Here is a 13173-nt window from a genome sequence, read left to right as displayed (position 1 = left end):
GGTTCACAAAAGTAGTGAAATATATGAATTACACTATAGGCCTATATAAATGTGTTGTTCATGTCTAAAATGAAAATGTGTAAATTAGAATTTGGAGTAAAATAGTTCTATCACTCTACTTTCACCACAGAAAAGTTGCATCAGGACTGATTCATGACTTCATATTCCATACTGAGGTTCATGTGATGTGTACAAATACAAATTGAGCATTACAACTTTTTTTTTCAACCAACTATTTATGTTAACATAAGAAACTGTAACATCTGGTGCAAAAGGACAAAACAAAGAATTTATTTTCTCCGCCGTCTTAGGTCTTTTGGCGCGAGCAGAGAAATTCTTCTGTTGTTCTTTACATCTTTGATCATGTCCATTCTACAGTACTGCAATACTACCTGGTACAAATGTCTGTCAGCAGCGTTAAAATCAAAACTACTCCACCTGTTAAAGATCTGCTCAAAGATTGTTGGTCAACCCTGTCAGAGACTCTATGACTCAGCCTATCATAACAACCTAGTGAGGCTGTCCAACAACATCATCTCCGACCCAAACCATGTTCTGAACAGTGAATATGAACTGCTACCATCTAATCGGAGATACAGGGTCCCACGATTCAATAAAGTCAGACTGAAGCACTCCTTTGTGCATCAGTCAGTCCTCAGAGTAAATACAGAGCTAAATCCCAGACCAAATGCACGCTGAAGGCTCTTTGAGCATGTTTTTCTCTCACTGATTGTGCTGTTATGTTAAATGTTTGTGTTTCATGTATTTGTGTATGCATATTTGTCTGTTGATGTTGGACATGGAGCTGCTGTGACGCAAGTCAAATTTCAGACTTGATCTGACAATAAAGTAATATCGTATCGTATCGTATCTCAATATTTACAATACAGGGTTTATACACTTTTTCACCAATGATTTTAAATGACTTTTCCATGACCAAAGAAATGACTCTTTCATATTCTAAATATTGAATATGTTACAACAGTTTGCATTTAGCACGTCTTGGGTCAATGTCTTTTGATAACCACAATTACTTATTCTTTAGAAGCCATACATTGTTGAAACTGCACTTCCCTGGCATCTTTATATCAAATAGTAGCTCCTGTAGACTAGAGGGCATGATTGTAAACATCTCTCACCAGCAAAATACTGCCACAGTTGCCATTTTACGTTTCATTATACGATACAGTATTTATTATCATTATAGTATTACTATTTCGGCGATTAGATAACACATAAATTATATTTGATGCAACTTTAGTTATATTTCCATGACTTTTCCAAAACTTTGGAAAAAATATTGCATTCCATGACTTTTCCAGGTTTTTAATGACTGTAAGAACCCTGACAATATCAGAACTTTGTCAACCAACTATTCATTATAAATGTAAAGACAGGGGGAGCATTGCCATGGTCTTTGTCTTTCTTCCAAGACAGTGGGTCTGGCTTCTGTGTAGGTGGGGGTGATGGTGCATGGGCTGCTGGTGGCTGTGTCGGCGGGAGGGAGGTGTGCTAGGCGAGACTTCTTTGCTGGCTGGGTTGATTGTGATGGCTGTGGTGGAGGCCTTTGTACCGAGGTGTATCTTAATCTTGTGGCAGGCACAGATGGAGGTGGAGGCTGCTGTAGTGATGCTGGTCCTTGGTGGTGATGGCTCTGGTGAAGGCCCTTGAGCCACGGTAGATCTTGACCTGGGTGCAGGCACAGATGGAGGTTCTTGCAGCTGTGAAATCGGAAAGAAATACAGGACAATAATTACTACTAAGTTCATTAAAATATAAAGTTCAAGTGGAATGTTTCTTCCCTCTCTCTCTCTCTCTCTATTTAACTGTTACACCCACACAATGAAAGTACACTATTACTGTAATATTTACCTATCTTCAAATGGATCCTTGTTGTTGTTGTTGCTGTATTCTCCAGGTTCTGAGGCTCCATCTCCACTGCTGCTACTGTTACAAGTCCGCTGTGCTGGTAATCAGATAATAAGCCTGTTGAACAGGAGAAAAGAATGAAGCAGAGGGAAAGTTGCTGCCGTTGTGTGGGTGTCCTAGCCAGAATTTGTTTAACACATTAATAAATTCACTTACAAATTATATCCGTTTTCTCTATTTATCTAATCATTCTCTGGTTTGATGCCACATGTATCTCTGCGTTGTGTTGTGTGGTCGAATGAATCTGTGCAAACAGAATATAATGAAATGGCTTCACCAGCTTTCTACCTCAATAGTTCTCCTCAGTGAGGCCTGAAGCTAACTGAGAATGTAAAAATACATTTAGCCAATCAAAATAACTATGTCTGACATATTTCGTTTTCTAATCAAAAATGGACATAAATGCACATGCCATATTATGACTTTCATGAAGGATTAAAGCCTTTTTCATTTACAGTATAATACAGTGATAACAGATAACACACACAACCCGACTGTACTCCCTTTAACATGGCTGTTGTACAGGCACAATATTAGCATAGCATTAGCGCTTTAGCATTTAAATAATATGAACAATTATGACCTCAGGCCAGCATTTCACATATTTATACAAACAGAATAAACTTGAAATGTAAGCCAGACTAGTGCACGGGAATCATTACACAAAGTAACATAGTAGAGCGCTACATTATTCAGGGAGCAACAGCCTGATAAAACAGTTTCAAACACACTTCTTAGATCGAAATATGACATAATCTGTGTACACACTATTAACCTGTTGAAGAGGAGAAATGAATGAAGCAGAGGAAAATTCTTGCCATGTGTCTGTTGTCTTCTTCTTCTTCTTCTTCTTCTTCTTCTTCTTCTTCTTCTTCTTCTTCTTCTTCTTCTTCTTCTTCTTCTTCTTCTTCTTCTTCTTCTTCTTCTTCTTCTTCTTCTTCTTCTTCTTCTCTTTCTTCTTCTTCTTCTTCTTCTTCTTCGTCTATTCTTCTTCTTCTTGTCTTCTTCTTCTTCTTCTTCTTCTTCTTCTTCTTCTCTCGGACCATGCCGTTTCTCTAACGCTAAACCGGAAGTGAGGCTAAGAACGGCGAACTTAAAGATAACAATACCATTAGCACTCCTAGTGGTGACTTTATGAACTGCAAACAAATTATAACATAAAATGCCTTTAAGGCAGCACACTGTTTGAAGCGCTGCACATTATATAAACTAACGTTACACACGGCAACGACATTAACTGCAAACAGTCGTGACTTGTGTGAAGTGTAACATTAAACAATATATTAACATATTAAATACAACATTTATGACACCACTCGTTCCACTCAGTAACCCTCTTTGTTCTAAGACATGTGATAGTCTATACCAGGGGTCACCAACCTTTTTTAGGGTGAGGGCTACTTTCAAAAATTAAAACAAGTCGGGGGCTACTTTTACTCCTCTTTTTTTTGTTTTTTGCAGTGTATATATTTAGCACATTTTAACATTATTATTATGCTGACCTTTAACCTTTGTGTGCTGTTTGGGTCTGTGGGACCCGTTTTCAGTGTTTACTAAAAGAACATGTATTCAATTTAATTATTTAAACTTCTTTATTTGGGAGGGTCCTCACCTCCTCTAGGGGGGTCCGGGGGCACGCACCCCCGGGAAGATTTTTTTTTTAAATGTTGAAGTTAAATGCATCAATCTGCTGCACTTTGAGCACAAAATGAATTTATGGACACAGCTCTCCACTCTCAGATGAAAGGGAGCTGTATACTTTTCAATAATAATAATAATAACTTGCTATCACCTGATTCGAAGTCCAGTACACTATCCACTGAGCCACAGCCCCGCATTAAATACAAAGATTAAAAGTCATTCAAAACAGATAATAAAAAAAGCTGGAGAGAAAACAATTCCACTCCGAGACTCGAACCCGGCCATCTCGAATGTCTGACCCACACTTAGAACATTACTCTACAAGCAGATTGTAGTAATTTTACACCCACGCAGTGCATGGTCGAAGTGCACATATTTTACGTACTTAATCATGGGCAGTAACTACAGACCCATAGCATTAACATCACACTTGTGTAAATGGATGGAGAAGATGATAGTGTATAGACTATCACATGTCTTAGAACAAAGAGGGTTTGGCTACTGAGTGGAGCGAGTGGTGTCATAAATGTTGTATTTAATATGTTAATATATTGTTTAATGTTACACTTCACACAAGTCACGACTGTTTGCAGTTAATGTCGTTGCCGTGTGTAACGTTAGTTTATATAATGTGCAGCGCTTCAAACAGTGTGCTGCCTTAAAGGCATTTTATAATGTTATAATTTGTTTGCGGTTCAAAAAGTCACCACTAGGAGTGCTAATGGTATTATTATCTTTAAGTTCGCCGTTCTTAGCCTCACTTCCGGTTTAGCGTTAGAGAAACGGCATGACAGACACATTGCAGCAACTTTCCCTCCGCTTCATTCATTTCCCCTGTTCAACCGGTTAGTAGTGTGTACACAGATTATGTCATATTTCGATCTATGAATCGTGTCTTTGAAACTGTTTTATGTGTAGTTTAATGTCATTCTGTGAGCTACACTACTAGCGTGTTGCTAATGGCTAATGGCGTCCGCTAGCTTCTTTAACACAGGCTGTTGCTCCCTGAATAATGTTGCTCTACTATGTGTATGAGTCCCGTGCACTAGTCTGGCTTACATTTCAAGTTTATTCTGTTTGTATAAATATGTGAAATTCTGGTCTGAGGTCATAATTGTTCATATTATTTAAATGCTAAAGCGCTAATGGTTAAATAGGTTGTAAGAGAGAGAGACTCCTGTCCCACCTCCCCATTTTATCTTGAGTTGTGCATTGTTATTTGTGCTTGAGAAACATTCCACTTGAACTTTATATTTTAATGAACTTAGTAGTAATTATTGTCCTACATTTCTTTCCGATTTCACAGCTGCCTGGGCCTAGCAGCAAGAACCTCCATCTGTGCCTGCACCCAGGTCAAGATCTACCGTGGCTCAAGGGCCTTCACCAGAGCCATCACCACCAAGGACCAGAGGACCAGCATCACTACAGCAGCCTCCACCTCCATCTGTGCCTGCCACAAGATTAAGATACACCTCGGTACAAAGGCCTCCACCACAGCCATCACGATCAACCCAGCCAGCAAAGAAGTCTCGCCTAGCACACCTCCTCCCGCCGACACAGCGACCAGCAGCCCATGCACCATCACCCCCACCTACACAGCAGCCAGACCCACTGTCTTGGAAGAAAGACAAAGACCATGGCAATGCTCCCCCTGTCTTTACATTTATAATGAATAGTTGGTTGAGAAAGTTCTGATATTGTCAGGGTTCTTACAGTCATTAAAAACCTGGAAAAGTCATGGAATGCAATATTTTTCCCAAAGTTTTGGAAAAGTCATGGAAATATAACTAAAGTTCCATCAAATATAATGTATATGTTATCTAATCGCCTAAATAGTAATACTATAATGATAATAAATACTGTATCGTATAATGAAACGTAAAATGGCAACTGTGGCAGTATTTTGCTGGTGAGAGATGTTTACAATCATGCCCTCTAGTCTACAGGAGCTACTATTTGATATAAAGATGCCAGGGAAGTGCAGTTTCAACAATGTATGGCTTCTAAAGAATAAATAATTGTGGTTATCAAAAGACATTGACCCAAGACGTGCTAAATGCAAACTGTTGTAACATATTCAATATTTAGAATATGAAAGAGTCATTTCTTTGGTCATGGAAAAGTCATTTAAAATCATTGGTGAAAAAGTGTATAAACCCTGTATTGTAAATATTGAGATGTTACAGTTTCTTATGTTAACATAAATAGTTGGTTGAAAAAAAAAAGTTGTAATGCTCAATTTGTATTTGTACACATCACATGAACCTCAGTATGGAATATGAAGTCATGAATCAGTCCTAATGTAACTTTTCTGTGGTGAAAGTAGAGTGATAGAACTATTTTACTCCAAATTCTAATTTACACATTTTCATTTTAGACATGAACAACACATTTATATAGGCCTATAGTGTAACATATATTTCACTACTTTTGTGAACCAAAAACGTTGGTAAACCAAATCTGAAACACCAAAAAAAAATGGATGACATGAGTACATCTGTGTTTTCACAAGAGTTTTTAAGTTTTCCAAAAATCAGATTTCTAAGCTAAGTATCTCATAAAACAGTGCTCTAAGGTGAGTGACATTGCATTTCTAGCAAGACCAGAGACTGAACATTTTGATATGTTACACCATGCCATGTTATAAGAAGTACATTCCAAAGGTGATTTAAGGAGACATAAATACCCTTCACTTCAGTAAAATAAGGTAAGGCGATTTTATTTTAAAAGACAATGAAGGCAGGTTATATTGATTGATATATTTATTATATTGAAAGCCAAATGAATACATAGTCCCCTGAATCTGGAATAACGTACAATTTACAGCCTCACAATGTCAGGAACTTTTCATCTACAGATTGCTTTGGTCTGGTTTTGCTCTTCACTGATTGGTTACTAGACTTTGAACTTAAATGGACCTCCCCGTTTATAAAACGGGCCTCCCCGTTTATAAAACGAATAAACGGACCTCCCCGTTAATCCGCGCGAAACTACGCGCAAATTGTGGCGCAAAGGGCGTTCCATAGCACACACATACACTCACAGACAGGCTGTTCGCCACACAGTTCGCCACGCACTCACAGCCTGAGAAAAAATAAATCTGAGTGAGTGTGTGTGCCGGCGAAACTCCGTGGAGTAGCACGGCTGAGACAAGATAAAGCTGAGTGAGGATTATAGCTCCATGCGCGCAAACCTGGCAATCCACTAGAAGGCAGGAGTCTCAGTTAACATGGCAGCGGCTAGTTTTACTCCAAAAATAGTGATGTTTGGATTCAAGGATTATTTTGTCGATGACGGTAATAAGAAGAGAACAGCGGTATGCAGGGAATCTGAACTTTTTTATCTGTTATGATGATAAACTGAAGCAATTTCTAAATTAACACAATTAAAAGAGTTTTAAATCGTCCTACTTAGTTTATAAGGAAATTATGAAAAGGAACAAATTAAATGATTTGATGATTTCTATGTAGGTGCTGACGCTGTTGGCGGTTCTACTGTTAACAGAAATTTAAATTAAATATGTGTAATGGCAAATGTCATATATGATTTTCTTACCTGGAATTCTGCCTTTTTGAACAGACTTTTTGATTGAGTCCTAGCTATATTGTCTGCAGTTCTAGGGTTAATATGAATCTAATATGATTGTCATCGGTCTAAATTAGATTTCAAATGATTAACTGTGTATGTAATGAAGATCATAGTGTGGGTTAAATCCATTTTCATAACCACTGTCTTTTAACTGATGCGGAAATGCGGAAATTGGGCTTATTCATCAGAATTTCGTATGACTTGACTTGACTTGCTTGACCTGAGCAATGACTTGACTTGACTTGCTTGACCTGAGCAATGACTTGACTTGACTTGCTTGACTCTCACCACAGTGACTTGGGACTTGCTTGATACTTGTAGGTCAAGACTTGAGACTTGCTCATGACTTGTACATGTAGGACTTACTCCCACCTCTGCTATAGTCTCCCATTCAAAGTACACAACAAACTACACAGCTAAAACAAACACTTGCTACACTTCTAAGGATTAACTCTTGTACCAGATCACTGACAAACTGTGTCTCCCCACAATAACACTTTGTCACTCATTACACAATGACCTTAAACAACAGGAGGTATTACACCAGTATTATGTACTATGGGATAGTGGTGGTCTAATGGATAGTGAGGTGGGCTGAAGATCGGAAGGTTGTGAGTTCAAATCCCGCCAGGAACACCACCACTAGTGTGCCCTTGAGTAAGGCACTTAGTCCTTAGTTACTCCAGGGAGAATGTCCCTGTGATTGGTCATTGTAAGTCGCTTTGGATAAAAGCGTCAGCTAAATGAAATATAAATAAAAAAATAAAATATTATGTTTATTATGTTTTACTGTTGTCTTTGTAAAAGTCTCTTTAAATAAAGAAGGTGATAGATTATCATTGCCTGCACACCTGAGGAAAAAAAGGTGTGTCATGTCCAACTATTTTTGAAGGTTTAAAAAAAAAAAACAGCCAAAGTTACTGCATAGCATATACAGTAGCATCATGCCAGAAAAGATGTAGATGTATATCCTTGTAGACTCTACAAGGATATACATCTACATCTTTTCTACAATGTAGAGGATATCTGATATAAAATACAGCAGATCTAGTCAACCATTGTCTCCTGAATTTGGTCCCAAGCTCTCATTGACATAACACCTTAAGTCTTCTCTTGCGATACATACTGGAAACTAATCTTTTTGGCATGCCTGATCAATCCCTGGTAATCTTCTGCACATGACGTCCAGCATTTATTGCACAAGATTATGTGACTGAACGTTACAATTAAAGAAATAATTCATCTGGGTTGAAGAATAGACCTTGAGTTGTAAGGAAAAGTTAGTTCATCCTGGGATGGGCTATAAACCAGTCTGTGACTTAGAGAGAATGGTGAAATGCCATGTTCATCTCATCCATATACAATTTACGAAATATCTGTTATCTGTCTTCACAAACCTCATCAAGTTACTGTATGAAAAGAGCCATTCAGAGTCCCAAAAAGGAGTTTGTGCAGTTCTGTAAATGAGTAATATATCATGTTAAGTTAAATTCACAGGTATTTTGATTTGATGATCGGACTTACATTTAAGTTGAAATGTTTTTACAATGGTATACCATGTAACCAAACTTTTTGTGAATTTTAAAAGATGTATATTATATAGATTTTTTAAATATGTATATATATTTGCAGCTAGGCCTACCTATACTCAATGATTCCTCTAATGACTTTCTTTTATGATTTAAATGGCGGTCACCAAGCGTTTGCAGTGGTTCTCCATCAGCAGGTCCACCTTTTATCCTCCTGTCATCCAATTAACTGGCTGGGTCAGACAGATACTCAGAGGTGCGAACAGTGAAGGTGTTATAACTGTGTTTATGGCGCTTTAAACAACACGATCTTCTTACATTTTATGTTGCTGAAAGATCCCTAAGGTCCTCCACAGCTTCCATCTCCCCAAAAAACTGTGAGTAACAATCTATCCATCTATAATTATGTTTATGATGCACACATACACAGTTAATCATACACATTATGTTTTAAGAAAAGTGAATATGTCTGGTATATTGTTTACATTGAAGTTTATTTTGTAGAAACTACAGAGAATAAATGCAATTCAAGGAAGTAGGGAAATTGTGTAAACAAACATTTTCATCGCACATTTACACAACAAATGACATGGTTTTCCATCCAACGCAGTGTTCTTATTTAACAGTGGTCGCTACCGGAGGGGGTACTGCCGGAGGGGTAGTGACCACTGGGGTAGTAGGAGCAGCAATAGTTGTAGCTGCAGTGGTCGCTAGCCGTTTTAACAGCTCAAGGATAATCTGAATCAACTGGGTGTTAACGGCCTGCTGGTTGTTGTTGTTGTTGTTCTGCAAGAAAATCAGAGAGTCATTGTCAAATAAAGCAGAGGAGTAGCTAGGGAATTGTATATCATTTCACAATCAAGTGTTTGTTGAACTTCAGAGGATAGAGAAAACAGTCACCTCATTTGAATTTGAGTCAGAGTCAGAGTCAGAGCCAGAGCTTGAGCGAGCAAGTCTTTTGTGCTCGGTGTCCATCTGTAGGGAAAGCCACAATTATGATACTGCCTTCATTTTTCTATAACAATTCAAATACTTTTATCACGGTCTGAGAAGAAAAGTACTGATATTAAGTTTGAAAATGTTACACTTGCAGAATGAGCCAGAGCCAGGCTCAGGAGGCATCCAAGAACAAGAGCTAGCTTCAGCATGGTTACAGTGATGATCTGTTAGAAGGAAGAAATAAAGAGTGATGCAGGTTTTCTAAAATATGAGCAAATTCCCACTTAGAAGAATAGAAGGAAAATATATAATTACCTTCAATTCTTCACAACTTCAGAAGATTGTCTCGTAGAGAGTCAAGGAGGTTTTTGAGTTTCTCTGAGTGTTGAGCTTTGCTTATATACAGGTACAGGAGTGGGTGTCCTCTCATTAGCAAGGTAACAACAATGTTGGCAAACTGCAAATATTAGGAAATCTCCCTCCTCCACATTTCAAGGTGTGGATCAGAGATGGAAACCAAACACCGTATGATGGTGTGTTGCATTCATGTAATACCTCATATCATAAATGATTACAGTTAATCTAATTAGTCTAGTGTTGAAAAATTAAGAAAACAAATGCAATGAAATCTGTAAATGTAATCTCCTGCGTTGAATCCCTTCTGCATATGTTTCGGCAAGACACGGCTGAAAAGAACATTTATAATAAAAATTGAATTATCTTTTCTTTTTTTTTACATTGGGCAAAACCCCAGCCTTTTTGTGACTCAGGATGAATGTCTGTTTATAATAAAAACACATTTGAAAAGCTGTCACACTGAAATAGCTGCAGCAAAATGATATATAAGTGAATGATACCCAGTAATTATTACAGATGTTTGATCAGCTCTGTGTTTTTCAGTGTGTGATGTTGTACTCAGAATCATCTCCTACAGTAAATGATACAGTCCTAATCATTCCAGGTCAATCAAACATGTGGGTCATTTCACTTTATTTTCTGGTGTAACTACTCAATAAACTTTATGAATTGAAAACATGGATCTAGCATGTGTCTTTCTTAAAATGTATAATGACATCTATCTATCTATCTATCTATCTAGTTATTCCACTCATGGCAATTATTATATAACAAAGCAGAAATGCAATACTTGTTGTTTTGCATTGGGCACAACCCCAGCCTTTTCGTGACTCAGGATGAATATCTTTTTACAATAAATGACATTTGACAAGCTTTCACACTGAAATAGCTGCAGCAAAACACTTACAAAAAAGGATTGAATGCAATTGTTAATAAAACAAATTGCTTGCAGAAATGTCCCTTAACACAATATTATATTACCCATTACACGTGTCTTTGAAAGACCCTGAAAAAGTGTCATGTTGCCAATGAGAACTCCTTTTGACTGTTCATTCAAAGCTACACATGAGTGACGACTTGAGTACAGACCCGGGGGGCATTAGACAAACACGCCACGCCTGATCTTCAAACATACTTACTACAAATTACAATAATGAGATGTAAATATAGATTAACATGTGTCAAATAACCCCAAACCAAGGTGTTGCCATGGGCACAAAAGGGGTTATTCAAAGAGTATGTAATAGAATCCATCATATTATAATGTGAAGGTAAAATTCCACATGCAGTTCATTTAGTTAACAATTGCAGTCCAGTCATCCTTTGTTGGAGAGTTTCTCTGAAGTCATTCATGGATTTAGATGGATAGACTGTATCTATGTGATGAAATGTGTTTTGCAAGAAAGCTGTCACAAGTCAGCTGGGGTTTAGCCCAATAACAAAAAGAGAGCAATGCAATTCTGTTCGAAATATGTTTAATATTTGTAACCTATCTCTTGCCAACAAATATCAAAATAGTCAGCAATTCATCTAATTTATCCCATTGCCTCCAGTGTTCTTCCACTCTCTGATAAGCCTTTGAATTAAATTCATTTTTAGAGTCACAAAACAATGTATCCTATTATGTTTTCCAACCAAACTGTCTCCAGGAATACACGCTGTTGTCTTAGCATTCACACATATCATTCTCATCCTCTTCAGATACCTCCAGAAATGTTTTACATGCTGTAGACAGTGGTGAAATGTTTATATTATATGATGTACAAAGCTGGCTCAGGTAGTCTCACAAGTAGAGAGTCCATGCATGACATTTACTTGATTACATCTCTGTCTGATTGGCCAACACAGAAGGGTGTAGTGTAAACCTACTAAACCTAGATAACAGTGTTAATATACAATGTTTGCTGATTATGAAAACAAATCCATTTGATATATGTATGTTCATTCAGATCTAAGCTATTAAATTAATGCAACTTATCATAAATCTAGGAGTGTTTTCAATCTTTGATCATTAGCAACACCTTCAAATGTGGTGGTAGAAATAACAATTTCCCAACCTTGCTGTTTGGTAATGGGATGACATGCACTCCTGTTACTGTACTGTATATAAGGAAAGCTCAACATTCATAGCAACTCAAAAACCTCCTCGACTCTCTGTGAGATAAACTGCTGAAGGTGCAAAGATTTGAAGGTAAATATATATTATCTTTCTGTACTTTATATGTGAGGCTGGTGGTGATTTTGCCAATTTTGTAGTAAATGCATCAGTCTTGATTTGTTCCATTGACAGTGTGATCACTGTAACCATGCTGAAGCTAGCTCTTGTGCTTGGATGCCTCCTGAGCCTGGCTCTGGCTCGTCCTGTGAGTTTAATATGTCCATTCTCAATATCATTTATGATTCGTATCCGATAACAGTCAGTTTCAAATTTGCAACTTGTAAATTTATTTTCCAGAATGACATGGAGCATAAACGACTTGCTCGTTCAAGCTCATCTGAGTCAAATTCAGGAGAGGTGAGTGCTTTCTTTAACTTCTCTAATTCAACATTCAACACACCTATATGTCAAATACTGAAGAATTCCTACACATTTGAATCTGAATGTTTCTGATTTTCTTGCAGAGCACCACCAGCGCAATCACAACCCCCAATATTGCCTCACTCATACAACTACTGCTGCGGCTACTTAGTGGGAACTGAAATGTCACCTATATATAAGTGAATGATACCCAGTAATTATTAGATGTTTGATCAGCTCTGTTTTTTTCAGTGTGTGATGTTGTACTCAGAATCATCTCCTACAGTAAATGATACAGTCCTAATCATTCCAGGTCAATCAAACATGTGGGTCATTTCACTTATTTTCTGGAGTAACTACTCAATAAACTTCATGAATTGAAAACATGGATCTAGAATGTGTGTCTTTCTTAAAATGTATAATGATATGAGATATAAATATATCTATCTATCTATCTATCTATCCATCTATTTATTTATTAGTTAATTCCACTCATGGCAATTATTATAAAACAAAACATGTACACATTTTGTGTAGCCCATAATGGAAAGGAGCAGGGATAAGCCAATCTTATTGAACCTATACCTTATTTAAAAGAACATTTAAAAAAGGTAATACAAATTATAGGAGCCGTTTAAGTTTATTGTTGGCATGTTATATTATTTTGTTTAG

At 37.3% G+C, this 13173-nt stretch overlaps 2 long non-coding RNA genes across 2 annotated transcripts; one reads left to right on the top strand and one right to left on the bottom strand.

Annotated features, from left to right (window-relative positions):
* Positions 1-216: 216 nt before the first annotated feature.
* LOC117546282 lies at positions 217-2419 on the bottom strand. The gene is made up of 3 exons (XR_004568984.1): positions 2086-2419; positions 1873-1986; positions 217-1721 (listed from the first exon to the last, which is right to left on the bottom strand). It is a non-coding gene; the product is annotated as an uncharacterized LOC117546282 (long non-coding RNA).
* A 9638-nt stretch (positions 2420-12057) lies between these two features.
* LOC117546269 lies at positions 12058-12889 on the top strand. Its single transcript, XR_004568981.1, has 4 exons — positions 12058-12174; positions 12274-12346; positions 12439-12498; positions 12606-12889. It is a non-coding gene; the product is annotated as an uncharacterized LOC117546269 (long non-coding RNA).
* The last annotated feature ends 284 nt before the right edge of the window (positions 12890-13173 follow it).

The sequence above is a fragment of the Gymnodraco acuticeps genome, unplaced genomic scaffold, assembly GCF_902827175.1.
Source record: "Gymnodraco acuticeps unplaced genomic scaffold, fGymAcu1.1, whole genome shotgun sequence".
NCBI classification, from domain to species: domain Eukaryota; kingdom Metazoa; phylum Chordata; class Actinopteri; order Perciformes; family Bathydraconidae; genus Gymnodraco; species Gymnodraco acuticeps.
Note: the sequence above shows the minus strand (reverse complement) of the source record. Positions and strands in the feature narration are given on the sequence as shown.